Below are 16,012 nucleotides of genomic sequence, written 5' to 3'. Positions count from 1 at the left end.
CATAACTAGTGCCGTTAGTCCCATCAATGGTGCGCTGCCGAGGGCCACCTCAAAGTGGTGGTTTTCGAATTTAGGGTCTCTTGGGACCTACTTATTAGTTGATGTCCTTTGAAGAGATCTGTCAAGTCGAACTCCAAAAACACGAGAGAGTCAAGAGGGCTATACAAAGGGCCGAATTCAATAGACATTATTCTCCTAAAAGGAGTATTCCTGAACCTATTCAAGGGCGGGGTCTTAGTAACCTTAGCCTGAATTAAAGTCCGTTAGGAGGTGGAAGTTCTAATACTTCCCCCCTCGCGATTAATCTGCCCACTTTGAGTGGTGTGACAGCTTTGCATGTCCCAATTCCATTAGCAAATCTGATCATTGCCATGGCACAACCTATCACAATCCCTATGGGAATGGCGGATTCGCCAGCCTTAGGTTTCCCCCTACCCATTTTTAATGGGTTAGTGGAAGAGGATGCAGAGCTTTATATAAGGGAGTTCCAAAATCAGCCACATCCAAGAGGAAGGGCATCTAATGATGTTCTTCAACATGACCTTGAAGGGAAGGGTAGCTATATGGTATCATGGCCTTGAGGTTAGAACCATAACCACCGTGGACTTATTTTATGAAGTCTTCCGAAGGGAGTTCACCCCTGAGAGGGGTGGCCAATATTGGCTACGCGTGTTGATTTTGACATGCTAAGAACTGCATGAAGATATACGAGCGTATGCCAAGAAGATTAAAGAGGTTTTCTATAAATTGGATGCCTCTATCCCTATCCTACCTACTACCCAGTTACAATACTTCTTGCATGGTCTTGATTTTAACATCCAGATGTAGCTGAGTAGTGTCACATTGGCGGATATAGACATTGCCATTAGACGAGCACAAGAAATAGAGTCCCGTTTGCAAGACGCCTATGCTTCTCGAATCAATCCCAGTATGGGTCTAGCGTTAGAAAATAATTCGCAATTGATCAATGGCAGTGGAAGCCAAGGGATAGGGATGGCCAACCCTAACGGGAAAGGGAACATGGTGCCGAATATGCCTTTATTGCCAGATTCGCCTAGTGTGATTATGCCTATGGCTAGTCACATGCATCAAAATGTGGGAGGCCAAGCAACGAACCCTAACATCATTCCTGTGATGGCTGCGCGGTTACTAAGATAAAAAACCAGTACTTCTCTCTCCTCCCTCTCTCTTCCCTTAAGATGCAATTCGTGCCCATGAAGAGGATTGAAGATCGATTGAAGACCGCTTGTCCGGCATGGTACCGAATCACTCCCGAATTGGTAGAGTGAAGCCCCAAGAGGAACACCAAGGAAAAGGGAATTCTCTTGCAAGAAAATCTATCTTGTAACATCAACAAGCTTTTATTTTATTCTTTTGATCATCAAAACAAAGAAAACAACAATTCTTCACGCAGCAACATAGTAGATATCTCCCACGGATTTGATAGAATCAACCATATTCTCCAACATCTTCACAAAATCCATCAATAGAACAAAGAACACAAAGGAATACACCATCTTTGAATGGAAATCACTCACATATTATCCATCTTTAATATCTTCATAATTCTCTCTCTCAATCTCTCTCATATACAATCACACTGTTTTCATACATTTTACTATCTCTGACTCTCTCTCTCTCTCTCCATTAATAGTACATCATATCCTCACTAAAATTCTCTCATAATAACCCTCAATAATCCTTCTTAGGTCGTGGATGCACCTTCCAAGAGGTATGTCTGATATGAAGAGTCACCAGAGCCACTACAGTGTCTTTTCACAGTTCACTACTGTCACTGTCACTTAGTCTTCTCTTCAGTCTTCAGAGTTGTTTCTTCCACCTGTTTTAGCTCTTTTGAACTTATATTCATCCTTTCCAAAGGTTAGAAAACTTTCCCAAACTCACACATACATTCTATAGAACACCTACAGAAGGTCTACAGAACAGACACAGTACAGTACCAGAACAGCTACAGTATAGTTACAGTACAGAGACAGAGTAGAGATAGAAGCTCTACAGAAGATCTACAGAAGGTTATAGAAGGTCATCAAAACCTCATAACTCATACTCAAACCATTCCAAACTCTACAAAACTATTCAATAATCTTTCACAAGATCTCAATCTTCATCAATCATCAATCCATGCTTCATACAGAAGACAATCAGAACAAAACAGAAGCTATACAGAAGGTATACAGAACCAATCAGAACCTATCAAAACAGCACAGAACCTCATATCTCCACTAAAAATCATCATGAACTTCCAAAACATAATCAATATCATCCAAAACACTCTCAAATACTTCCATTAACAATCATACATCACTCTAAATCCACCAAAAATCAATCATTCAGACCTCAAAAACAACAAAAATCAATCAAAAATTCAGTCTTTTTCCACTCTCAACATGGAGGGCTAGAGTTGGCTATTCAGACGTGGGCTCAGCCTTGAATGAGGGCTGATCTACAGTCCTGCATCAGTTGTTTTTAAACCTGCAAAGAAGGAAAAAATCGGTAATTCTAATTTACAAAGGAAAATTGCTTGTTTTTTACATTTGATTGAATCAATGTTGTTCTTATGGAGTGAAAATTGGTGGAAATGTTGTTTTCTATTTGTTCTATGCTTGTGTGATGAAAAAATCAGAAAAAATAAAGTCAAATTGCTAGAAATAATTTTTAGAAACCTGTAAAACATGGTTATATGAGGAAAATGGGATTGTGGTGTTTTTGGGTGGGATAAACTAATATACATGGGATAAAATACTAATAAAATCTATATTTCTACTATTCTAAGAATCAAGAGCCATAGCTCTAAAAATATATCAAGTTCTAATTGGAAAAATAGAGGAAAATAGAGAGAAATGGGAAAAAATAGAAATATGTATTAGAAAAATACATAAAAATATAATAATTAGTTGTGGATGTATGGTGGGAAAAAGCATGAGGTTTGGCCTCAATTTGCCCTATCTTTTTGTTAGAGTGTGTGATTTATTGCTCTTTATACCTTGAACCATGACAAAACGGCCTCTATACACCTATGCAACGATGCAAAACTTAAATGGTAAGGGGGAGTAGGATTTTGTGCAACAGTTTGAGAGCTAAAATAATACAAATTCTGATTGTTTTTTTAATGCATAGCATTTAGGAAATGGCCTATTTGGAAATAAGGGATCTAGTAGTACAAGGTTCGCCTTGGTGCTAGATTCTTGCAACAAAGCATATGCATATTAGTTAGAATTCATGGAAAGATTGTTTGCGTACTAGCACATAGGCTATTTTCGAAACATAACTGCTTGTGCATAATGAGACATCCACTGTTGCATTGATCATATACATGTGGTATCAACTCCTCGAAATGCATAGCGATTGTTTGAATTATAGTTGACCCACATAGCGATTGTTTGAATTATAGTTGACCCACATTTGAGAGGGTGAGATTCCCCTTGCCGTAGGATAGGCGTTCATTTTGAGCGGAAAGTTATTGGTGAGAAACATGGTATCTTCTAGATCTCGCTGAAAAGAGGAGAGTTTTGTGCGAATATATTCATATATAAAAGCAGTGTATCTAGGGGCTAATCCCCAAGATGTAGATGAGCTAGAATGGGGCCACGGCAATTAGTCGGTGGGGTGCCTTCTTCGTCTATGATACGTGAAACTTATTGCCAATATGTGTGGGATACCCCCTTTTAGGGATTTTGGGGAAGGTGCCATTGGACTCTTATCCAGCTACAAATGCAATATTAGATGTATCTAGTGTGAATTTAGTTATTACGGATGCTCGTCGCCCATGAGGCCATGTGGTGGTGGAGGTGTCTGTTGTATGCACGAGGGTCCAGCTAGTGCCATAGCCAGTGTTGGTCCATTTTTGGTCCCATCATCACTATCACTTCACTCTAGTCTTCTCTTGAGTCTTCAACAGCTACTTCTTTCACTTCCTTAAGCTCTTCTGAACTTGCATTCACCTCTTTCCAAGGCTACAAAACTTTTCCAAAGTCTCATATACATTCAACAAAACACCTACAAAGGCATACAGAACAGAACAGAACAGGAACATAGGCTCTATAGAAGCTCAACAAAGGGTTATAGAAGGTCAATAGAAAGCATCAAGACCACATAACTCATGCTAAAACCATTCCAAACTATCAAAAACCATTCATTGAGCTTTCAAAAAACCTCCAACTTCATCAATCATTACTCTATGCTTTATGCATAAGAATAATTAAACAAAACAAAAGCTAAATAGAGGCTATCAAAACCTCAACAAAACCTATTAGAACATCAGAAAGCCTCATATCTCTACTAGAAAAAATCATGAGCTTTCAAAACATAATCAACCTCATTCAAAACACTTTCAAACACTTCCAAATAAGCTAAACATCATTCAACATCCATCAAAAATCAACCATTCAGGCCTCAAAAACAACAAAAATCAACCACAAAACCAAGTTGTTTCAGCATTCAACATATCCCCACACTTAATAAGGGAGCCTCGTCACGACCTAGGAAAAAGGGAATACAAGTTTATCAAAGAGATCAACTTGATCTTCTTTAGCATCTTTAAGAAACCATCCAACCACGACCCTAGCTTATAACTTTTATCTAATATAGAATACAACGAAAGGAAAACCCTTTATCCATTATCATATCTTATAAACAACAGCAAAGCATGACAAATCGTAAAGGATATAAGAGGTTTTGCATCTTTGAATCTTGAGTTATCCATCCACCATCACCATCACTGCAAATATCCAAAAATAGAGCTCTCAAACAAAGTGAATTTTCAACCACCACGAACCCATCACATATAAATTAACACAATAGAAACACAAAACACCCATCTAAATGGCACCTCCAGAAGAGAGATATATCATTATGAACCATGAAATATACATCTAGAGGTATCAATGAAGATGATCCCTATTGAAGTCTTGGTGATTACGAAAACAGTCCATGGATAAGGATTCATCTACAAAAAGTTTTTGAAGGATTCTGAAAAACTTGAAGGCAATACATCCTCTCTAGCAAGACAAGGTATCTGCTAGGTAGAAAAAGGGCATGAAAATGCAATATATCTAGTTGTTAGGAATCAATGTTCACATTTACATTCATGCATAACTTTGGAATAGCCTTTGGATCATTGTATGAATTCCTATGTATGTACGCTAGGTAACAAGCAAAGTGAGCCATCAATCTCACTAAAGGATCTGTAGAGATTGTGAATGTTATTGAGCAAAATTGAGATAATTCTGATACTCTTAACTGTTAGTCATCCACTCCCCTGTAATTAGTGGCCAATTAATTTGCAATCTAGTAAGAAAATTGGCTCAGCTCCATCCTCTTCTTCTAGGAATCTTTTGATCAAACCATGCATATCTACTAACCAACTGAGGGGGCTGGGGAATAGAAGTGGTAGGAGATGGAAGATGAATCGGTAAAAGAGGATGAAGAGATGGATAGAAAATATCGTAAAATGAGGAATGGGCTAAAGAGGAATTAGCTAAAAATTTAGGCGAATCTGTTAAAAAATGTGTTAATTGATAGGCATGAAAAGTGGAAGGAATATGTATAGATGGAAGGACAAACGGAGAAAGAGAAAATACAAAATCTTCAATGAAATAACAACAAGTAAAGATCATAATTTGAGGAGCACCCTGAGGTTGAAAAAGGAGAGGTAAAATAACTGTGGATTTGGATTTATAAAGGGAAAAAAAAGCATCATATTTATGGACCATTTGTTGAATCTAATAAGATAAGCTAGGAACTAATGGACCTAAGGTGGATCGTTGATGGTAAGAATCAAAGAAAGAGGAATCAAATGGATGTTGTTTGGAAAGATAGACTAAAATATCCATCCTCAATTGGTTAATGTTCTACACATGAATGGAGGCACTATTCTGTCTTTGGTTCACGATCACAGAATCAATCATTGTATGCCATGAAGTTTTATGGGCAATCAGCCACTTTTGAGGAATAACACTCAAACATCTCATCTATCCACAACTCCGAATGTCTAGCATACAAGGCATCTTGTAGGAACACATTCTCCACATACCAAGCTAGATCTTCATCATCTGGAATTAACAAATCATATCTCAAATACATATAAGACATTAACATTATATTTGATATTATAGAGTCTTCAAAAACCATCTGGACTGCTTCAATCAACAAGTCAGAAGATCGGGCCCCACTCCATCCATCCTTTGAAAGAGGTAGATCCATCATTGAGAGCTTAATATAAAAGGCTAACTTCAGTAGTTGATAGTGTACAAAAAATGAGTGATCTAGAGGAATATACTCCTGGAATTGCTCAAATGAAGACCATAATAATTCCATTATGGACTGAAGCCTTTTCACTTTAGCTTGTAACAAAGGGCATAATGTGTCTTGTCTTTAAAGAACTGCCATCTCCGTAAAGGAAAAAGAAGGAATTGGATGCATAGTAGGACTTTGTGAAGAAGAACGTGACTAAACAAACTAATTGTTAAGTTGCTGAATTTGAATGTCACTCTATTCTAGGGTGGTGTTAGCTAATTTAAGCTCCTCTATCTATCTTGCTATCAAAGCTTGAAGCTCGTGAGATTCCTTCAACAATTTATCCCTCTCCTCAATTACATTAACCACTTGGGATTTAATGTCAACTAATTGAGTGTGCAAACTAGAAATTTCCATTTTTTGAGCATCAATGATCTTAGTCTATTGCTCCATCTAGGTACAAAGGCCAAAAAATATTTATTGAGCAAAAGCAAGCTCATCATTTGCTTTATTCAACTCTTCTTTGATTTGTTTAACTTTGTCATAGTAAAAAGAATAGAGCTACTAGATACAGGTAGTTACTAAGAGCTCAATAGAACTCTAGAAGTCTTTGCACATAGGAAGAGAATTGCATCTTCAGCTACCAAGCATTGTACAGAAGGAATGGAAATCTCCAAAGTACCATCACAATGTGCTCTAAAAAGATTTGGCACTGTGAGGAAAGCTAGCAATTGACTGCTAGATTGAACAAGAATGGAAACTGGAGGAGGAACTAGGGCTGATTCAGCCACTCGTTTAAGGTGTTTCCTCTGAAATACTACAGGAGGGATAGGTTCAAGATCCTCAATCACAACATCAGTGCATTCAATAGGAGGAGGAGCTTCTGGTGGATCAACTATCAAGGAAGGAACTTCCTTCAAAGGGCAACATATGCAGCATATGCCAAGAAGACAGAAAGCTAGGAACCAAATGTAACATTAGCTACATTACCCCTTGTGGCTTTGATCCATCTTTTACAAAAGATATGAACTACAATCAATAGTTATGCCTTTCAACACCATTCTAGATGCTGTAAACACATCCTTGGAAATGTAGTTAGAGGGTGTCTTGGTAGGCATAAACATGTCTTGAAGAAATTAGCATAGTTGCTTCCACACAGGATTAGAGATCATAGAGAAACTGATACCTGAGGTAGTAATAACCTTCATAGGGTCCAACATATCTTTTGTTTGCTTCTACAACAATTTAAGGATATCCTCGTTTGAGAAAAATTGTCAAGTAGTAGGGAAAGAGTCTCCTCGATAGGGTAAAGATAGAGCCTTGCCCAAGATTTTAGGTATTGATTGGATAACTATTCTGCTTACAAGGCCAAACCTCTTACTATAAGAGGCTAGAAATTGATCATAGATACCCGTATCCTCCGGGATAAGTGGCAATGAAAGTGCTACGAACTTGGTTAAACCTGCCTTGTTGATGATAAGATTTAAATCCAGTAATAAAGAGTAGTGATGAGACACCAACGGAACATACTGAACTAGGGGAGGAGTACGAGATGCCATTTTGATGGATTACATACAAACCACACATACACAATTTAAAAAAGGCCTGCAAAACAACAAGATAGGAATAAGATATCAATCAAAATAACTCATACAGACTCAACTAACTAACTAGCCACCCCAAGCAGTCCACATTTAGAAAAAATATGGCACGACCTCTATACATATGCGATCGAAAGTTTCATGCGATGCAATATAATTAGACATCCTGAATCCTCGTATCATGTAGAAAAGAGAAATAAAAAGACATACAGTGTCTCGGACTTATCCATATGACCAAGACAAAAAGAGAAAATCTTGAAGGAACTAGTCATGTTGGCATGACGTTGGAACTGTTAACCACCACCAATGACAAAAGACACTAGACAATACTCCACCATTACCCATCCCCACGAATCACGTTTATTAAAAAGGAAATCTGTAGTGTAGGGGAATAAAATATAATGAAGGATTCATTTTAATAAAGTTATTAATAATGGGTAAACTTTTATTAGGTTATAAACCTTTAAAAGGAAACGGTGGTTCTTTCTTATTCTTTAGTTAAAAGTATTGTGTAAAACTGTGCATTTTATTATAACCTGGACTTTGGACCGTCACTGGGGTCTCTAAATAAAATTTTATTTATTAAAAATTAAGTGTTTTTTGAACACTTTTTGTTTAGTACACTCATTTGTGACAACATGTTTATTTTTTAATAAACTTAGGTGTGTCTATAGCACACAAAGCACGTGCTACGTGAATAGTGAGTTTATTTTAATTTAATAATATGTGTATTTCGCAAAGACGCGCTTGAAAAAATGTGTGGATTAAAGTTTTTTAAAATAATTAATCGTGGTTTTGGATAGTAAAAAATAAAAGAAATAGAAAAAGAAATATCTAATAGAGGTGTGTATGCAACTAAAAACTTGGCACACTCATTTACTGATGTGATGTAAGCACTGATTGAATGCAACCACAATGAAAGCCAACAAGCAGGCCAACTAGTTGGAAAATTGAGGACATAAGCTAAAAAAATGAAGCATCATATAAAAATTTCCAACATGCTTTTAATGTGATGATTAGATTTTCAACGACGGATCCATGGATGTGGTATAAAATGTGTAGGCTTAGATTTGGGTTTGTTTTATTTTATTTTTTGGTTTTTTAAATTTGTTATCGTGTTTTTTTAAAGATTTGAAATTTGTAATATATATGTATATATATGTATATGTATATGTATATATATGTGCGGAGGACAGGGTGGCACAAGGTTGTCATGTTAAAATGCAATTCCGATAGGGTTAGGAGGCGTTCATATGCAAAAAAGACAAAAAAGACACGCAAAAACACTTTTAAAAATTAATAATAATAAATTCGAAAATCGAAAGAGGGGGTGAAAAAAGGAAAAATGTAGAGAAAGGCGCGGTGGATATGGTTGTCAAGTCAAACCAGAATTTCGGTGCAAACAAGGTAGGTTCACATGGAAAAATATCAAAAAGACGCTCGAAAAGGTCCCGAAAAATCGCAAAATCAATATTGGACAAACTGTGCATCAGAATGACACGGAGTAAAAAGGAAAAATGTCAGGGGCAATGTGGCTATGATGTCAGATCATGGTTCCGAAGCAAGAAAAGCACATTCACATGGAAAACCGTCTAATGTACGCAAAATCCTTCAAAAATTAATAACTCAAAAACTGTGCATCGGAACATGGGTGGGGAAAAAGGGTGGTCAGTTTGAAGGAACGAACAGGGCTATAAGTTTAGATTGGAATTTGGGAGAACGTAGGGTGCGTTCACATGGAAACACAACAAAATAAGGGAAAAAGAGAAATGGAGGAGGAACAGCCCCAAGGGAGGGGAGACAGTGAACGGGTGGGTGGGTAAAAGAAAGTCATGGCATACATGCATGAGCAAAGTGAAGCATATGTAGGGCAATATGCAATGTAGACGCGCAGGGACGCGTCCCCACACCTAAAACCTTAACGGGTGGGGTTGACCGAGCAGCAGGGACCTAATACCACACAACAGACCAACCACTAACGTCCCCACACTCAAAACATGAACATCACGGATAACAAAAAGTATAGGGTTAGAAAAACTTGGCCCATGTTATCGAGAATCAAGGTTGACAGTCGATTGCACGTCCACTGTCATTGTCGGTTGCAGGAGGTACCAAAGTATCTTCACAACACACATCCGTCATGGCAAGGACCACGCGGCAGCATCCAGAGAGGTAGCTGATGGATGAATCGCGTCGAGTCGCTGTCGCTGACGAAGGAGAGTCACTCAACTTATAGTACTCATATGGGATGAGAGAACAATCACTCGCCCCATTACGGACATCACTCAATGAATAATGATTGAAATCCATATCTCACACCCGGTTTAAGAATTGACAAGGGGAATGATGTAGAGGGAGTATGCCAGGGTGCATAGTTGATGGTGCATTAGTGCGTCCACCCCGTCTGGCATAGGTGCAAGAAGGAAGGCAAGGGAGCCTTACAGTGCAGAATACAGAACAAGGTGACGTATCCTGTGTTGATGGCAGAAACCCAACCCGTGGGTGCATAGGGAAAAGAGAACATACCTTACTCCAAAGGTCGTAACGTCCCTCAATCCTCACCTCTCGGTAATTGATTGAAGAAACTCCAGTCACACTTAGCCCACCCTCTGTCTCACGCTCTGCTGAAAGATACAGAGGGCAGCCCTTGCCTGAAACCCATTGATGTAATCCTCACGGTCACTTGTGCAAAGGTTGTATGCCTTCTGCGCATTTGATGGTGCAACTGTGCATCCCGCCTTGTGCCGGCATACGGTGCAAGAAGGAAGGCCAGGGAGCCTTATGGTGCAGTGCACAGAAACAGATCGTGATTTGTGCATTGAGAGGCCCATCCCGTGCGTGCAACACTTCATTCACACTTCTCACCTCTCATTTGATTTGAAGGGAAAAGACTGGTCACTCGCCCCACCCTCTGTCTCACTCTCTGTTGATAGTTACAGAGGGCAACCATACTCACTTTCCCATCCGGTTAGGATGAAAGCTCACGTCACTCGATTGTTTGTCGATGAAGATCGTGTCGTCAGTTGTTGAAGAGGCGTACCCAAGGAGGTAGCCATCAGATCGAATGTGGGGTTAGATAGGAACATGGCGTCTGCTAGAGGACTGTCAAATGCTCTGCAAAAAGGCACAGGACACAGCATACCAAGGGAGGCAGCTTCGGAACTGGATCTTGGGGATGTCAATTGATGAATCCACTTTCTGGACTGCTGGGTGTTGCCACCTTTTCCACAGCCAGCTTCCTGCCAAAGGGTATTAACCACCTTTTCTTGGAACGAGGCCTGCTATGATAGGGAATTTCTTCCTTTTCTCCCATAACAGTTTTTTTTTTCTTTACTTGTTTTTTTTTCTTGTTTTGTTGTTGTTGTTTTTTTATTTTTCTCCTATTCCCGAGGGTGTCTCCACCTTTTCTCGAAGAATAGGTCGGCATGACAGGGACCAAAGTCCTTTTCTCCTATGACCGATATGTATATTTTTTTTTCTTTTTCGAATTAAGCCAGGGAATGGTCGAAATACCATTGGTCAGAACCAACCTCGCCACTACCGCTGGTGGAAAATAGAGGATAAGAGATCAGGGCTGGAAGGTGGGGCTAAAGGGACAAAGGGTTGCATCCACCTCATCAGGAGTGGTTGAAGAACGACTATCAGAAGTAGCATCATAAGAGTTACAGTGCCACGCCAACGGGGGAAAGGATCAGGTGATCGTGATTGTCAAGATCCCCAAGGAGGGAAGTACTTCTTCAGGCGATATCCATTGATCAGAAAGGGATCATTAGAGGCATCAATGGTCTGCACTTGGATAGAGCCATTAGGGTTGACAGCAAGCACCTTATATGGGCCCATCCACCGCTGTTGGAGCTTGCCAGGAAACTTGCCAAATCGTGAATCATAGGCTAGGACCAAATCACCTTCTTTGAACTCCTTGTGCTTGATGAAGCTGTCATGGTAAGCCTTACGTTGAGCTTGTGTGGCTTCCATGCCCTGTAGAGCCATCCTGCGAGTTTCGTCCAAACATTCCAAGTGCAGGAGACAGCGTTGCAGTGAATCATCGTCCCCCAAATTCTCTTTGATAGCCACTCGCAAAGAGGGCAATTCCAATTTAGCAGGGAAAACAGCTTCTGTACCATACACTAGCTGAAAGGGTGTCTATCCTGTAGCTGCCTTATGGGAGGTTCTGTACGCCCAGAGGGCCTCTATAAGTCAATTATCCCAATCACGACGATGTGCGGAAATCGTTCTTGTCAGAATTGAGCAGAGGATGCGATTGGTGACTTCGACTTGGCCGTTGGCTCTGGGGTAATAAGGAGTGGACTTGCGATGGCGGATCTTATACAGCTCTGTCAACTCTTCCATGACTTCATTAATGAAGTGAGTACCTCTGTCACTTACCAGCTCTAGGGGACTGCCAAAACGGGTGATGATATTCTCGACATAAACAGGGCCACATTGCTACCATCGTCCCGCTTTAGGGCTTTGGCTTCACACCACTTAGTAACATAATCCGTACATACCACGATATATCTGTTTTGTTTCCTTCTGGTGGGAGGATCGATTGGGCCGATGAAGTCGATGCCCCACTTCTCGAACAGCTTCAAAGGAAGGATAGGTTGCAATGGCATAGTGCTGGTCTTGGTGGGTTTCCCCATCCTCTGATAGGCATCACATCGCTTGCAGTAATCATAGGCATCCTTATGGAGGGTCGGCCACCAGTATCCTGCTAGTAGAGCCTTCCTGGCTGTAGATTCTCCTGCGAAGTGGCCTCCACATGGCTCGTCATGGCAAGCCTTCAAAACAATCCCAATCTCATCTCCTGCAACACATCTTCTGAGCACTTCATCTTTGCCTTTCTTGTACAGTGCACCGCCTAACAGGGTATAGGGGGCTGATTCTAACATAAGCTTTTTCCTTTCCTGACTAGAAATACTAGGAGGGTACTGTTGGGTTGCCAGCAGATTGGCAATGTCTGCATACGAGGGGGTTACAGTTTCTACCAAGAATACGGAAGCATCAGGGAGGTCTGGATCATCCTGCTCCTCGTCTGCAGTCTGTGGGATACGTGACAGATGATCAGCTAGAACATGGGAATGACCAAGTTTGGTAATTACCTCAAAGTCGAACTCTTGGAATAGAAGGATCCATCTCATCATTCGTCCTTTCATGTCTGGTTTGTTCATCAAGAAGGACAGGGCCTCATGATCCATATAAAATTTAAAGTGGGTAGACAGTAGGTAGTGGCGAAACTTCTCTAGGGCAAACACCATTGCCAAGCACTCCAGCTCGGTCTCACTGTATAGTTCTGCTCTCTATCAGTGACTTTTCGGCTTGCATAATAGATGGGTTGATCTAATTTCGAGGAGCCCTTTTGACATAGGATAGCACCTAGCCCTTCAACTGATGCATCTGTGTGTACATGAAACTCCTTCGTCCAATTAGGAGGTTGCAGGATGGGTGCCTCAATCAAACACTGCTTTAGAGTGTTGAAGGCTTTGTCACATTCTTCTGTCCAAATAAACTCTGCATCTTTCCTCAGAATCTTGTGCAAGGGGGTTTCCTTTGTTGCAAAATGGGCTATGAACCTTCTGTAGTAACCCACATGGCCTAGGAATCCCCTCAACTGTTTGAGGTTGGTGGGTGCTGTCAGAGCTGCGATCTTCTCGCAGGGTCTGTTGATATCCCTTGTGTAAAGACAATGTGGCCCAACAGAACTCCTGAGGAGACACCAAAGACACATTTGTCGAGGTTGAGAGAAATCCCATACTCTCGGCATCTATCAAAACATTGCTCTAGCTGTCCCTAGTGCTCACGGATCAAATTATAGACACAAAAGTCATCAAGGTACACCTCAATGAAATGATGCAGATGGTTCTGGAAGGCCGCCATCATTACTCGTTGGAAGGTGGCAGGAGCATTACAGAGCCCGAATGGCATCACTCTGTAGGCATACGTCCCCCATTCCGTGGTGAAGGTTGTTTTAGATTGGTCCTCTTCTGCGATTTGGACTTGGTTATATCCGCTGAATCCATCCAAGAGGGAATACAGCTCATGGCCTGCCTATGTTCAATAGTTGATCTGTAAAAGGGATAGGGAAATGATCCTTCTTTGTCTTCGAATTGAGCTTTCGAAAGTCAACACATATTCAAAGTTTCCCGTTCTTCTTGGGTACTACCACAATGGGCGAAACCCATTCACTGTTAGCCATGGGATAAATGAACTCTGCTTCAAGAAGTTTCAATAATTCGGCCTTCACCAGAGCAGAGTAATTAGGATTCATCCGTCTTTGTCTTTGCCTTACAGGTTTGGCATCGGGCTCTAGGTCAATGTGATGTTGACATATTGTAGGATCAATCCCCTTTAGGCCTTTGTAGGACCAAGGGAACACATCTAAGTTCTCCTTTAGTAGGTCTCGAAGGACCACCAGTTCTTCTTCTAGAAGATTGAGACCCACTTTCAGGTGACGTTCAGTACCCTCAGCATCCAAGAACGTTACTTGTCTTTCACCTTCCACTTCGCGGATAAATGTCCCACGGATTGCTTCTGGGTAGAGGTCTGACTCCTTCAAGAGAGTCGTATCCTCGTCTGATGTTCCCCTAGAACCAGTGTCCTCCTTCTGAATAGATGACTCATTCGTCTGTTTAATTTGCTGAAAGGGTATCAGAGCCTTATTTGCTTTTGTTTCAGTGGTGACCTCTTCAGGACTCAAGGCTTCATCTTCAGAGGATGCGTCCAGGAATGTCACATAGCACGGACCTGCTAGAGGTTGTGACTTTGAGGGCTTGGGTTTCTGTTGGCAGGGGGCATCATCATCATCTTCTCTTTGGACTGAACAGTCAGGGCGACAGGAGCCATTGGTGAACTTAATTTTTACGCTTTTAATCCATTGCTTATACAGATTCTCCATACTTTGGGGTCCATTGACCAACCCAAATGGAACCATGGTCATTCCATCTAGTACCTTGAGATATTTGGCCTCTGAGGTCTCTATAGGGACATCAACCAGATCATCCTCTATCAGAGAAAATTCTTCATCTGCACTTCCATAGCCTTCTTCATTTTCTTCCTCATCAGTTTCATTCTCACCTTCTGGAAGCTCTGCCTCGGCTTCTGTAGAGGCTCTGTAGGAGAAGAACAGATCGTCTACCTCTGCATCTGCTTTTGCTTCCGTCACCAATTTTGCCTCTACTTCTGCTTTAGGTTCTGGCTCTGTATCTGTTACTGTCTCTGTAACTGTCTCTGTATCCACTCTGTCTCTGTTCTGTAGACGCTTTGTATCTGCTTTGTCTCTGTACTGACTCTGCTCTGTCTCTACGACTATCATGTAACAGGGAGAACAGTACATCCATGCTTCTATTTCACTGTTAGAGGTGATTTCAGAAGTTAATTCTAATTGAGGTAGGAGATATTCACCCATGGTCAAGGATTTTACTTCCCTTGGCAGTTGGCTTACAGTGCCCACTGTTAGGGACTGTGCCTCATCTATTACCTAGTTAGAGAAGTCAGTTATGACTTCAATGGATGTGGATCCATTGCCTTTTTACGATCCATACAGCTTTAACACCGCTTTATTGGGTCCTCTGCCTAGGGTTAGGGTTCCTTTGAACCAGTCCGTCCTGGCTCTTGCTTCAAAAAGCCAAGGTCTTCCCAACAGCAGAGGGTATGAGGTCCCATAAGAATTTGGTTTGACCAACAAATATGTCAGCCAATAGTCTCTTCCTGCAAGGGTTGTTTTTACATATGGGAGGATGCCCAACGGTTTGACTCTACTTTGGTCTGCCAATCTGATAAGCCACTGTGTAGATTGAATTCCTTGCAACCCTAAGTCCTTCATGGTGACATCCGTCATTATGTTTACTGATGAGCCGCTATCAATCAATGCATCTGAAATGAAGCATCCTTCTATCCATACACTAATCTCTGGGGTTCCAGGATCTAAAAAGGCATTAGACACATCTACTTCCTTTACAGGCTCCGAGGCATTATTGGTCTTTGTCGTTGTTGAAGGAGCGATCCTTAGTCCACGCCTTTGTGTCAAGTTGCTTTTGAATCTCTTTCGGGCTGGGAGATAGCATCAGCAACTTCCGGAATGTTAAGTTTGGTTTAAAAGTATCTAGGTCTTTGACCAAGTCATAATCTTTAATAGGATCCATAGGCTTCTCTAGTCG

Source organism: Lygodium microphyllum, chromosome 28 (genome assembly GCF_053477565.2).
Source record: "Lygodium microphyllum isolate KBCC chromosome 28, Lygodium_microphyllum_v1.1.10, whole genome shotgun sequence".
Classification (NCBI taxonomy): domain Eukaryota; kingdom Viridiplantae; phylum Streptophyta; class Polypodiopsida; order Schizaeales; family Lygodiaceae; genus Lygodium; species Lygodium microphyllum.
This window is presented reverse-complemented; position numbering follows the sequence as displayed.